Consider the following 16,145-nt stretch of genomic DNA (forward strand, 5'->3'; position numbering starts at 1 on the left):
GCACTGATGTTTTTTTTTTTTATTATAGTTTAATACCCTGGTGGTCGTCATTGATTGGCCAGGGCAGTGGCGCAGTGGCTGCTCTGATTGGTGGGGTCTTATTGTTCTTGACTTGACCAGTACTGCATGTTTGGACCGTAAATGTGTCTTAAAAAAATAAATAATAATATCAGATACACGAACAAATTTAGGTGTTTAAAATAATGTATGCAGATATTCAGATCTAAAATGATGTAATATGGAGCTATCGATATCGTAGTCAAACATACTTTGCTTGCCATCGGCACTACATGCATAAACAAATTTCAACACGTAACATATTTAATTTTCTTAATTATCTATTTGGATTTTGCAATACAAGGTACACATGTAACGAAATTTATGTTTCTAGCGATATCCTTTTTTATCGGTTCCACTTGCGACTTATCTTCTACAAATTGTTGAAAAAACAAAGGACATTATTAGTTTTTGTTAAAACTTATCTAGTTCTTAAGGTATCCATGCAATTACACCATAGGCGCGGTTGCTAGCCACAAATAATCCAGGGGCTGAGACTGGGGGAGCTCGATCTACTGTTAATTTCTGGATTCGTTTATCCAAAACAAAAATCTATAGAGCTAGGGGTATCGATGGGTACGATATGAATCGGGTGGAGGTATTTTCATACCTGTATCCGTTATGATAACAAAAAAAAAATTTATTCTTATTTGTCTTTTCAAGTATTGTATGGGTCGGATCAATGTATAAAAAATTTCTATTGACATCTTGATTTGTATTTTCAATATAATATTTTTCAAAACAAGAAAAAAAAAAATAAATACAACTAATTTGTATTATGAAAATTTAATAAAATACAAAACTTTATTGTATTATGTATCATCTTCATACAAATAAATATATCTATATATAAAATTTTGTATTTAAAAATTATCTTATATGATAACGGATAAGATAACAAAAAAAAAAAATCATTACCTTTTACCTGTACTGTACGGCTGTTCCTGACAAATTAATGAAAAAAATATCTTATCCTTAGCCATGTTTTCAGATACAATACGGATCGGATAAACAGATAAAAATGTTCCATTGACACCCTATATAGAGCTTTTATATTATTTTTCCCGTATTTGTACTACACGATTTGGTCTGGTTTTCTTTAACTATATATGTACCCTTCACTTGACTTCCCCTTTGCCCCCCGTGTTTTGTACTCTACGATTGGTCTGGTTTTATTTCATTTTATTTATATTTACCCTTTACTTAATTAACCCCCCCCCCCCCCCCCCCCCCCCCCCCCCACACACACACACATTTTTATATTTCAAATGTTGGTTAAATTTTTTGAGTAATTATAGCACGCATAAATTTTCTTATGAAAACGATGTCTTAATTAAGTACATTAAGAATGTGCATAAATTTTTAAGTATATGATGTACATTAAAATTAAATGTACATAGAAACTTATATTTGCGCTTAAATTAATTATCCAATATTTTAGAAGATGTGCTAATATCAAGTTCTACCGTCTTTAATTAAAAATATTATTATTTTCCAAAGAAAGATCTCGAAATCCAAATATAATAATAACTACACGTAAAAAGGACAGGCTCTCATGCATAATTTCTATAAATATTTTAATATTCATGAAATACGTAAAAAGGACAGGCTCTCGGAATAATTGCAGTGCTATAATTCTAGATGATGTAAGTTGTTACGTTCTTTACAATAATATTTCAAATTCTAAATGCAGACGATGAATTTAAATTGCTTATTTTTTTTTCCCGGAGGAATGTGTTCATGTAAATTTTACAGTATTTAAAATTTGTTTTGCAAAAAGAAAAAAAATTAGCACATCAAAATACACTATTATATATAATTAACTTGATGGATTCATATTATTCATTCTTAATTAATAATTGATGAAACAAGAGTTTAAAAATTAAAAAATATCATGTAAGAGCACCCGCACCAAGTAGACGAATTAAGTTCACAATTGAACTTTGTCATTTAATTTGAATTTTGAAGTATTAAAATAAATGTAAGATTATGACACTCGTGCACACACCAATTGACTAAAAAGCGAATCTCAGCCGGAATAATTCTCGGCTGCTTACCTGATTGCCACAATGTCACTATCGCCAAGGTACGTTTTATCTGGTACATTAATAAATTTATCCGGTACATTAAAAATTATCGGCTGCTTGCCTTCTTGCTACAATTAAATTGTGCTTATATGTATATGTAATTAAATGCACTAAAAACAAAATGATTGCATGCGCCGTCACTCTTTTTGTAGCTTAGATGGCGATATTTTGTGAGGGAATAATAATATTAATAGCTTCTCGTGGAAAAACAAAGAATTAATAACTGATGTTTTTAATTAGAGCGTGCACATGATGATCGGGTTGGTTTTATAATATATACCAATACTACCGTCTTCCGTATATTATATTTTGTTTGAGTATAAAATTATACAAGGCATAATGTTTCTACAAAGTTATGTTATTATAATTTTTTTTTTTGTTTAGTTAAACAAGGGGGAGAATAGAAAAAAAAGAAAAAAAAAAAAGATGGGCTACGGTGAGCCATGGAGTAAAATGAGTTCGTGCTCCATTACACTATATTTTTATATTGAAAATCCAAACGACTGATCCGAACCGTTCAACATGTTCTCCATATTGAAATGTGCTTGGAGACCAAATTTTATATTTTTTTGGAATTTTTTACTATTTATTAAGCCACTTTGAAAATTGCTGATCCGATGGTCCAGAAATTTTTACTGTTCACAGCAAAACAGAAATTTTCAAAATTGTTTAATAAATAGTAAAAAAATTCCAAAAAATGTAAAATTTAGTTTCCAATCACACATTTCAATATAGAGATCACATCTAACGGTTCGGATCGGTCGTTTGGATTTTCAAAATGAAAATATGACATGGAGTACAAACGCGGTTTACTCCATGGCTCACCGTAGCTCATCTCAAAAAAAAATATCATTCATGTTGTTGCATTAATTAAAAAAATGATATAATATCATAATAACAATGACCATGATGAAGATGATAACAACAATAATTAATAAAATTAATGAAAACAATAATAACAAAAAAAATAATGTTGATAATAATTAAATAATATAAATATAAATAATGATATAATATCATTAGGTCACAAAAATAGACAGGTTTGAGTTCATTTGAATAAAAAGAACTAAAATATATAGTTGAATCAAGTGAATAACAAGAATTAATTTTATATATATTATCAGATTTATGTTTAGGCCTAAAATCAGTTGCAATTCTCATATATCGTAGAATTTTTACTTAGTTCAAATACACTCTAATTAATCCCTGGAGACTACGAGATTTGAGAATCATTTTTATATATTGTTTCTTTAGTTTGAAGTAATGCAGTATTGAATTTTTCAGCACTAATTGATTGTTTTATTTCTAAAAGAAAAACCCCTGCAAGGCTGCAACGCATGCACATGGGACGCAAATGTAAACATATATTGTTAATATCTAATATAAAGGATTGAAATAGATTTGGCAGTGGAATTATGACATTATCGTGCTATGGATGCTTTAATTAGGTCAGGTGCACTCCCCTCTTGAAATTTGAAACATTTTTCAACATCCTAGCTAGGCACTAATAATTAAGCATATTTTTTTTGAAAAATAGTGATATTACCACCGATTTCATAGAAATCAAGCATACTTGATTTGGTACCCAAAATAGATACCAAAATCAAATACGATAAGTCTTACAACAGTTCAAACATCAACAGACATAAAAGCATACAAGTAAAAAACAGTATCACATCAAAAGCTAATCTCCCAACAAAATGAATACTAAGCAAGCAAAAGTTCAAAAATCAGTCATATCCTAGAGGACTAGTTGTCCAATAAATCATCATCCGTCAACTCGTCTCCAGACATTTGACCTAAGGGCTGCCAGCTCCAAGAGTCTGGGTTGACTCCTCTTCCTCCTCCAGTATCTGATCTGAGAAGTCCTTAACATCACATGAAAACATTAAACTTAATTTCAAGTTTGAATTTTCAGATCTAGATTTACACCAAAAAGTAGTTAAAGAAATTATCTTAAACCCTAATGATTTAGCGAAAATGAGAGTAGTATCATCATTAAAAATAACTCTATTTCTTTCTAACCATACATTTCATAAGATAACACCCATTAACAATTCTACAAGTAATATATCATTTAAGGTAATAGAAGCATCAAGTAACCACATATCTGTTGGGTTTTGACTGTTCAAACCCATTGATTAATTATGTTGGGGTTTTGACTGTTCAAACCCATTTATATGCTTAAGGTGCGAAAAGAGTAAAACAAAACTTTTACATCTACCTTAAGCTACGGATTAAATGAATCAAGAAGATTCGTTTAATCCTATTTACAGATCTACTCCATAATTGATTTCTAAAATATTAAATATATTTATCAATTAAATAGATTTAATATAACATGTTTATACCTTGTTTTCAAATCACAGTTGGAATGCAGACCGAGCGAGTAGAGCCTCACCAGGGAAGGAATCGACTCGGAGTATCACACGTGTGATACCTCTATTGGTTATCCACCAGGACTAACCAGAGAGCGGTTTATTTCTTTTGCCAGAAATACTATAAACCGCGGAATTATGCAAAAACACTATTCACCAAAAATTTTCACTTAATCAGATTCACTAATAAACCAAATCTGAAATACCGTGAAAATTCGGTAAAACACTATTCATCGATCAAAAAATCGTAAACAGAGAAAGAGAGAAATTCCAATTAACGAAGTAATCGGATTAACACGTGAATTAGTGAGTTTTCTCTTTCACCTATGCCCCTCTATTTATAGGCATTTGAGGAGGTTCGCAAAAGACCGAAATACCCTCGAAGTTGCCAAAATTACCAAAATGCCATTTTGGCATTCAAATTTGATTTTACAACTTCATATTGGTTAGATTAGTTTAATGGATTCTAAACCCATTAACCCAAATCCATTATGAATAGTAAATATCCAAATCAAATATGTATAATTGTCATGTACAATTATATTCGTTTACGGTTTTCGTTTGGTAATTTTTATACAACATGTCAAACATGTTTATAAACTAACCTGTGTTTCTGTTTGTCATTCTAAATGACGCACAATTAATTATAATTAATTATACCAAGTATAACTAATTATAACCATTAGTTTTTGCTTTGTCATTTTTTAATGACAAGTATAATTTAATTATAACACGTATAATTAATTATAACAATCTTAATATTGATCATAACCAATTTATAATCAATCACAATAAGATTCTCCGATTAACTCCTATATGGTGTGACCCAATAGGATCCGTGTTATGTTGGTAAAGAGAGTTAAAACTGTTTTAACTTCTATAATCATAGGAGGCATCTGGCAGTATACACTATGACCATCCAATTACACAGATGATGATGTATTGTACATTATCACGGTCCAGTAAACAATTTACTTGTGTCAATTCTTCTGTCTCATTACTATCAGATCAGTTTCAAGGTAGATGTGTGTCATCCTTGCTAACTGTATCTTTTATTGATCTTGAGCAGATTATCAAATATAATTACTCTTGTAATTATACCGCATGCAGATAATCTAACTCTACCAAGGGGCCCAGTGATGCTATAGCTCGTATAGAGATACGAGGGACAAATAGTATTCTTGGCAGACTATCACTTCCTCAGCTAAGCTATACATATGGAAATGCTACCATTATGACTGCTTTTACGGACAGCGTTAGATAACACTCACACATACATATTTCTTAGTGGGAACGATAAATACCTCATACTGTAGAACTTGACACTGAATGAAAACATAAATGACACGAACACAATTCTATTTAATGTTTCATTCGGGGTCTGTCAAATACCATGTTCCTAGAACATGTATCTATGTGATTAAAATGACATCTCGTGTCAGGTGGTTTGTAAAACTTAACCATCTTTTAATCCACATACTAACCTTATTGCGGTAATTAGTGTTCCTGCTAATTATCTTAGTCAGTGACTTTTAAGAGTATATATTATCTATATTATGGAGTTTCACAATTTCAGTCATGAACTCGAAATGATCCATAATTTCAATAATACTCAAGGCAACAAAATGATATATAAATAAACATTCAATTCATGAACAAAGCTTTATGATAATTTATCGTATTATTGACTTCTAGACTATTACAAACTAACAATATCATCTAAAGAATTACAATCAAAGGTAAAAGAATTGTGTATTGCAATCCAATTCCAGATCAATCGTACATAAGGACAATGTATAAATAAATGTTTAGTACTCTCATGTTGGTTACAAAATGCACAAGTAAGATCCTCTAGCCAACCTTTATTTGCTAAGTTAACCTTAGTTAGAATTTTATCTCGTCGGACCAGCTAAAGAAATATTTTGATTTTTAAAGGGATGTGAGATTTCCAAATGGTATCATATTCAGAATTTGGTATACCACCATACTCTAACCATTTATAAAAATAATGAACAGTGAAGTGATCATCTTGTGACTATCTTCATATCAATATATCTTCTAAATTAGAAGACAAAGTAAAATGTTGAAATTTAAATTGCAAAGCAGTCCATTCTACTAAGCATATATGATGGGGATGTTTGCATTGCGGGTCATCAAATGCTCTGTAGATACAACCCGCTACACATAGTTTTAAACTCACCATGCCATATTATTCCAGATCATGTAGAAGGTGGTACTTTTGCGTACTTGTAATTAAGTTGTAAAGACAGCCGTTAATGGAAGAAATAGGTGAAAATATTGCATAGCCATGATCCAAGTGCTTTACTTTCTGAAGTTGCGTTAGCCACTTTTTACTTTTGTTTCTCTCGTGTAAGCTTCTTAGTGTAGAAAACTGAAATTGTCACAATCATTTTAGGTAGATGCATTGTATCCGTTATATCATCAAAAGCTGTGATAGTTAATGACGCACGAATCAAAATTGGATTATTGTCGATTATAGTCATGTACTGATGTACCTAGGCTAGTTCTGTGTGACTGTCTTTTTTTTTAAATGTGCTATTAGTGGATATATATATGCGAGACAGCGAAGGATTAGGCACGCGTGTGCGGAATATAAGATAATTATTCTTTAATTTTATTTTACTCGATATAATTTGTATTCTATTGTTAATATATACTAATCTCTTCTATAACCTCTACATATATAGTTGATTATTAAGCCTAGTGAAGAGAGATTGCCAATATATCATCAGGTGATATCGGATTAAAGCATACTGGTTTTTCTTAGCATATAAATAAGATTGATAAAAGCTGAAAGCAGTTGTTCAGACGATATTTTAAATAAACGTAATATTTATATACTAAACTCAAACCCATTGGTGATAAGCCCAAATTTGAAATTCTTGGCTCCCGGCCTTGTAAATGTCTGTACCATTGTACCAAGCGATAATAGTGTGTGGTTATCAGATAATTATAAAAGAGTAGCGTGCTTATCACGTCTGGCTTTCGTTTCAGCACGAGGGGAAATATAAACGGTGCATCAGTGTCGCGCGGTCACCCCTTTCTGAAGTGTATACAGTTGTACACGCACTGCAGTGGAAAATACAGCTGGAGAAGTCCAGTATTATCAGAATTTGGTTTAATATTCTCCATGACTCCATTTCCTAGAGAAGTCAAGTACTATTGGACTTTTCTGTTAGTGACTTAGTTCTGAATATAATATTTGAATGAAGATTATTAATTAGTAGCATGTATGAAAGTATGATTATCTAATAATGGAAGACACGATATTACCATAATGCCATGATCAGGTGATACTGTTTATGTAAGCATGTAGATCAGTAGATGACTATCTGGAGAACAATGGAAGTCTTCAGTATAATATAAAATGGACATGAACCTAGGTATAAGCTGATAAGCACCTATACCATTGTACCAAGCTGATAACCCACGGCCCCATGGGTCTAAATAAAAAAATAATAATAAATAAAAAGGGAAAAAGTACCAAGCAATATTCTCAGTCCGATCCAACCAGACAGGTACTGCCAAGATTTGGCATTAGAAAAAAAAAAATGTAGCTTCCAGATCATGCCGACGGTCTCTTTTTATGTACTGATCTGCACTACTAAATTTTTTCAATTATTAACATGAAATTAAAAATATCTATTTACATCAATTACTCATACCATTAATGTCAATTGTATGAATAATTCATGCAAATAAAATCTATGTAGCTGTTTCATGTTCACGATCTTTATTTGTATGAGGCCCTAACAGTTGATCAATTGTATGGATGAAGAAACTATGCTTACGATCTCTCGTATGTACGGATGTATTGTTTTTTTTTTCTTTGTAAAACGGAGAGGATTTGATCGCCCTCATTTGTTTCTGCTTTTTGTAACAATTTGAACAGCATAAATTCACACAGAAAGAATTGAATACATAATTTAACGAGGTTCAATACCAACTTGGTACCTATGTCCTCCGCACTCACACACACATTTTTTTTTTTATTTCTTACACAAGAATAATTCTTACAGAGGAAGAAGGGTAGATTTTATAGAAGGAACCTCCCTCCAATTGTCTAGATCCTACTTTCCTTTTTTTTTTCTTTACTTTTTTCTTATTATTACAATCTTCTAAAATAAGGAAACAAATTAACTAGAGAACAATCTATTAGAATAAGGAAACAAATTAACTAGAGAACAATCTTCTAGAATAAGGAAACAAATTAATTAGGAAATCAAGGGAATTAATATTTATGAGAGTCAGCTGCCGCCTTCCCTCTTTAGTCTGCTTCAACACTCCTCCTCAAGTTGGCATGTACAAATCAGTCATGCCTAACTTGCTCACTACTCCATTGAAGATGTTGCTGGTTACACCTTTGGTTAAGATATCTGCAAGTTGACTTTCGGATATGACAAATTCCAACTCATGCTGCACCGGATTATGCGACATATCAATTGCCGTCTTATTATCCACACGAAGTATCATGGCTTCTTCTGGTGCCAATCCAAGTTCCCTCAATACCTTCTTTATCCAGAGTAACTCGCACACTCCTTTGGTTACCCCAATCAATTCAGCTTCTACACTTGAAAGCACCACCACACTTTTTTTTTTACTTCTCCAAGTTACCAGGTTTCCTCCAACAAAGGCAAAATACCCTGAAGTTGATTTTCGATCTGTGAGGCTCCCAGCCCAATCTGCATCAGTATAGCCAATGACCCTCAAGTGACCGTTTTTTTTAAATAAATACCTTTCCCTGGAGTTCCTTTTAGGTACTTGATTATCCTCATGACTGCTTCCATGTGTTCTTCACTTGGATTGTGCATGAATTGACTCACCAAACTTACGGCATATGCAATATCCGGCCTTGTGTGAGAGAGATAAATGAGCTTCCCAACCAACCGCTGGTATCTCTCTCTGTTTGCTGGAACCTGATCTGAAATTTCTACAAGCTTGGCATTCAGAACTACTGGTGTGTCCCCTGACTTGCAGTCTAGCATCCCAACCTCTGCTAGTAAATCTAAGATGTATTTTCTCTGAGATAAGACAATATCTTGCTTTGACCTAGCTACCTCAATTCCAATAAAGTATTTCAAACCTCCGAGATTTTTCATTTCAAACTCCTTTGACAACTTTTCTTCAAGAGCACTTATTTCCTCTGCATCATCTCCTGTAATGATCATATCATCTACATAAATAATCAAAACAGTTAATTTGTTATGCCTTCTTTTATAAAACAACGTGTGGTCAGATTCCCCTTGGGCAAACCCATAACTTCTCATGGCATTGCTAAACCGGCCAAACCATGCTCGAGGTGACTGCTTTAATCTGTACAATGCTTTATATAGCTTACATACTAGTTTCTCCGAGCCAGTTTTCTCATACCCAAGTGGAATTTCCATTTATACTTCTTCTTCCAAACTCCTATGTAGAAAAACATTTTTGACGTCGAATTGATGGAGTGACCAATCTAGATTAGCTGCAAGAGATAACAAAACTCGTACTGTGTTTAGTTTGGCTACAGATGAAAAAGTTTTCTGATAGTCTATTCCATATGCTTAAGTGTACCCTTTTGCTACCAGCATTGCTTTATACCTTTCAACAGTACCATCCGGACCATAATTGATTATAAATACCCATCTACAACCTACCGGTTTTTTTTCCTTTTGGTAGTTCAGTAAGAAACCAAGTTATGTTTTTGTGCAGTGCCTTAATTTTGACATCCATGGCTTCAACCCATTTTGGATCTTATAAAGCCTCACCAACATTTCCTGGTATAGGTATATTCAGGTTCTTTTTCTCTAAATTGTTTCAATGATTCTGGTAACCCGCTCAAGGTAACATAGTTTGCAATTGGGTACTGGATTGATTCACTTGTACCATCTTCAGGAACATACCGTTTTGGTGCAACTCCCCTATTACATCTAGGTGGTAAAGTAGAGGGAGGATCAGAAACACTTACCTCAGGAGTATCCTCAAGAGCATCTTGGAGATGTGGTTCTAAGTCTTCTTGTATCACTGATTCAAGTTCCTTATCCGGACCATGCACTTCTGAACCCGGACCATGCATCTCTGTATCCGGACCGTGCACTTCTAAACTCGGATAATTTGATTCATACATACTGTGTACTGATTCAGTCCAAATATCTCTCTCACTCTCCTTCTTCCCCTGAGAGGGATGTTTTGTATATGAATAAAATGAATCATTCTCAATGAAAGTTACATCCATGGTAACATACCATTTCTTAGTCATAGGATTATAACATCTATATCATTTTTGGTTCATTCCAACTCCTAGTGATACACACTTAACAACACATGGTTCTAGTTTCGACCTTTGATGTTTTGGGACATGAACATAGGCAACACACCCAAATATTTTTGGTGTTAATTTTAAGACTGACGGTATAGGTACAAAACTTGCAAGTTTACTCAACGTGGTTTCAAATCCATTTATCTGGGAAGGGATTGTTAGTTTGTAATAATCTAGAAGTCAATAATACGATAAATTATCATAAAGCTTTGTTCATGAATTGAATGTTTATTTATATATCATTTTGTTGCCTTGAGTATTATTGAATTTATGGATCATTTCAAGTTCATGACTGAAATTGTGAAACTCCATAATATAGATGATATATACTCTTAAAAAGTCACTGACCAAGGTAATTAGCAGGAACACTAATTACCACGATAAGGTTAGTATGTGGATTAAAAGATGGTTAAGTTTTACAAATCACCTGACACGAGATGTCATTTTAATCACATAGATACATGTTCTAGGAACATTGTATTTGACAGACCCCGAATGAAACATTAAATAGAATTGTGTTCGTGTCATGTATGTTTTCATTCAGTGTCAGGTTCTACAGTATGAGGTATTTATCGTTCCCACTGAGAAATATGTATATGTGATTGTTATCTAACGCTGTCCGTAAAAAGCAGTCATAACGGTAGCTTTTCCATATGTATAACTTAGCTGAGGAAGTGATAGTTTACCAAGAATACTATTTGTCCCTCGTATTTTATACGAGCTATAGCATCAATGGGCCCCTTGATAGACTAAGATTATCTACTAGCGGTATAATTACAAGAGTAATTATATTTGATAATCTGCTCAAGACCAAGAAAAGATTCAGTTAGCGATGACACACATCTACCTTGAAACTAATCTGATAGCTATGAGACAGAAGAACAGACACAAGTAAATAGTTTACTGGATCGTGATATTGTACAGTACAGCATCATCTGTGTAATTGGATGGTCATGATGTATTCTGCCAGATACCGCTCATGATTATAGAAGTTAAAACAGTTTTAACTCTATTTACCAACATAACACAGATCCTATTGGGTCACACCATATAGGAGTTAATCGGAGAATCTTATTGTGATTGATTATAAATTGGTTATGATCAATAGTAAGATGGTTATAATTAATTATACGTGTTATAATTAAATTATAAATGTCATATAAGATGACAAGCAAAAAACAACGGCTAATTTATAAACGTACACGGTACGTTGTATAAAAGTTACCGAAACAACAACCGCAAGAAATATAATTGTTCAGAATAATTATATGGATGTTAATTGAATTCGGGCCAAGGGCATTTTGGTCTTTTTACATGTCATTCTTATCCACATGACATGTCATCATCCTTATCCACATGGCATGTCATCATTCTTATCCACCGAGGGTATTTTGGTCTTTTCACTTTGAAACCTCCTTACTATTCACACCTCCTTACTATTCATGGGGTATTTTGGTAATTTGGCAACCGCCACAAATGCCTATAAATAAGGGTGGAGGGGTAGAGAGAAAATCACTAATTCACTTGTATCGTTTCGTGTCGAAACGAATCGGTATTTTCTCTCTTTCTCGGTTTCTCTCCCAAATAGTGTTTCGGTTGAGAAAAGAAAGTTATACGTAGTTGACGTATAATCTTGCGGGTTGTTGTGAAGTATATTTATGGGATTGATGAATAGTGTTTTCCCAAATTTTGCGGTATGTCAGTTTTGCTTATTTGTGAAACTGAGTAGCTGAAAATTCGTGTTTACGGGTTTTCATCTTTTCCCTGTGAATAGTGTTTTTGCAAAATACCACGGTTTATAGTATTTCTGGCAAAAGAAATAAACCGCTCTCCGGTTAGTCCTGGTGGATAACCGATAGAGGCATCAGACGTCTGATGCTCCGAGGAGAATCATTCCCGTGATGTAGCTCTACTCGCTCAGTCTGCATTCCAACTGTGATTTGGAAACAAGGTATAAATATGTTATATTAATCTATTTAATTGGTAAGTAGATTAAAGTTTTAGAAATCAATTATGGAGTAGATCTGAAAAATGATTAAATTGGGTTTTGATGCCAAAGGAATACTGAAGGTGGACAACCTTGGAAAGTTTCCTGACATACCCCGTTTAATCCTGAGCTTAAGTTGGCCGTAGAAATTTTTGTTCTACGGTCATTCCGCAACTTAAGCCTAAACGGGTTTTGGTTACCCCGAAACCCAACAGGGATCCTATTGATAACATATAGTGCCATGGTTACTGCACAATCCCAAAATTTTGTGGTACATCATTTTCAATTAAGAGTGCTCTAGATGTTTCAATGACATGTCTGTTCTTTCGTTCAGCTATATCATTTTGTTGAGGTGTTCCTACACAAGTTGTTTCATGAATAACTCATTTTTCTATAAAGAACACCTTTAGGTTACTATTTACAAATTCTCTCCCATTATCACTTCTAAAAAACTTAATTTTAGTCTCAAATTAATTTTGCACCGTTTCATAAAAACTTTTAAACACCATTTCCACTTCATCTTTCCTTTTTAACAAGTATGTCCATGTCATACGAGTACAATCATCAACAAACAAGACAAAATACTTATAACCATGCATAGATTCAACCGGAGAAGGACCCCAAACATCAGAATGAACAAGTTCAAAAGATTTTACACATTGATTTAAACTAATGTTATAAGGGACACGATGACTCTTTCCTTTGATCCATGTCGGACATATCCTAACCGCCTGTGCCATGTCCAAATGAGACCTTCAGACTTTGCAGATCCATTAACTAAGTTAGTCCTTCTAATCCTTAGGTCTTCTAAGTGATACAGACGACCATGCTTAGAACCTTGCCCAATAATCTCCTTCGTGAGGTATCCTTGATAATACAAAAATCAGGAAATATTAGAACCACGCAATTTAATTCTTCGGTTAACTAACCAACGGATATCAAATGTGTGGTAAGAGATGGAACCAAGAGGGTATTGTTAAGCACCAAGGCTTGAGAGATTTCTACATTCCCAGCTCCTTTTACTGGATACTCAATTCCGTTGGCATTCACAATTATGTCAATTTTTTATTTCCCAAGTTCCCTAATATCTGTATCACTAAAGGTCATATGATCTGTAGAACCTGAGTCAATCACCCAACTATTTAGATTGTTATGAGTTAGCAGAGACATACCTTGTTCACTCTTTTTACCTTTCTGAGAATTGATACCATAAGCATTCACACCATCTTCCGTATCTGCACAGGTCGTGCATAGCTGTGCACGGACCGTGTACTTCTCAGGCTGAGCAGTCTGACCATCTGCGCATACCATGCTTCCAGATATCTGGTCCTTCTCTACGTCATTCTGTTGTTGCCTAGTTGAAACATAGGCTTAACTTCTTCCCTGTTGTTTTTCTTTCTTCCCTTTGAACCAATCAGGATATCCAACTATCCCAAAACATTTGTCTTTTATGTGTCCCATCCTCCCACAATTAAAATATTTTTGTTTCAACCTTTCCTAATTACCAACATTTGAGAACCCCTTTGACATCATAACCACTGAGTTTGAAAACGTACCTTCTTCTCCTTTAAGCATGACTACCTGACACATGGCCTCCCTTCTAACCATGCCATAGTCCTGCTCCATAGATGGAAGTGGTACCACTTGCAGCACACTTGCCCTCACATTGTCCAGGTGATCATCTAGACCATCCAAAAAAGTATATAGCCTAGTCTTCTCAAGGTATTCTTTGAACTTCTCAATGTCAGTTGCACTTGTCATGGGGTTAGGGCACCGGAAGTCAATTTCTCGCCAAAGACCCTGTAAAGTGTTATAATATTCATCTATGGATGTACCTAATTGTTTCAGCCGAGACACATTTATGTTGAGATCAAACACCAATGCTTCATCATTGCCATCATAGAATGTAATAGCAATAACCTTCCACATCTCACTCGCGGTTTCATAGCGAATAAAATTCGGCATGAGCTTCGTATCTAGCGAGTTTAGCAACCACCCTTTGACAACTTAATCTTCTACACTCCACTTTGGGAAGTTAATTGTATCACTAGCCGTCGGAGGTGGTGGATCATCGGTGATGTGTTTCATTTTGTCTCGTCCCTTGAGGTATACACTCACCACTTGGGACCATATTGAGTAGTTGGTACCATCCAATTTTACAGAAATTAATGATGAATGAGCATCAGGGTTAGGCACTATAGCGGTTGGTTGTCGTGTAGATGATTGGAGAGACACTAGTTGTGTCATCTGAGGTTGTTGAATCATTACAAGCTCAGTTAGCTTCTCCAGCAAAGATTTGGTGCTCGTCTCTTCTTCTGACATGGTTGGTAATTTTTTAAAAGAACGAAATAGATTGAGTATCTAGATCACCTTCGGCATAGCCATCAACAATAAGTACAACCAATCAACTCTAGGCTCTGATACCATGTAACAATTTGAACAGCGGAAATTCACACAGAAAGAATTGAACACATAATTTAACGAGGTTTAGTACCAACTTGGTACCTACGTCCTCCACACTCACACACACCTTTTTTAATTTCTTACACAAGAATAATTCTTACAGGGGAATGAGAGTAGATTTTATAAAAGGAACCTCCCTCCAATTTTCTAGATCCTACTTTCCTTTTTTTCCTTTCTTTACTTTTTTCTTATTATTACAATCTTCTAAAATAAGGAAACAAATTAACTAGGGAACAATCTTTTAGAATAAGGAAACAAATTAATTAGGGAACAATCTTCTAGAATAAGAAAACAAATTAACTAGGGAATCAAGGGAATTAATTATGAGAGCTAGCTGCCGTCTTCCCTCTTTAGTCTGCTTCAACACTTTTCTTTTATAATACTCAATTATTGTAAATTAGGAAACTATCTAATTTGGACAAATTTAGACAAATTAATAAAATTAAAATTAAAATTACAATATAAACAAATAGTTGGATAGCACAATTTTCTAACAATTTTATTATGGTTATTCATTTTTCTTCGGAATATATAAAATCGTGGGAACCTCAAATTGAATAAATTTAAGTTGGTATTATTTTTTTCATTTTAGAGCTTTTAATTATATCTCAACTTTCAACGTTAAATCCATATATGTTTCTAACTATTTTATTATTTGTAGTAACTACAGTACTGGTCCATCGCAGTCCAATATGTCGTGTACCATATGAGGCCCACACGCAGACATGCTCAATCTTGGCCATACGCTCCACACTTAATGTCAGCATCCACGTGTGTGTATATCTTTAATGCTAGATGTTTATATTGATATTTTAGTTGTTTAATTATACATTTACTGTCAAGTACTGTTTACT

This window comes from Carex rostrata, chromosome 12 (assembly GCF_964058835.1).
Source record: "Carex rostrata chromosome 12, lpCarRost1.2, whole genome shotgun sequence".
NCBI lineage: Eukaryota > Viridiplantae > Streptophyta > Magnoliopsida > Poales > Cyperaceae > Carex > Carex rostrata.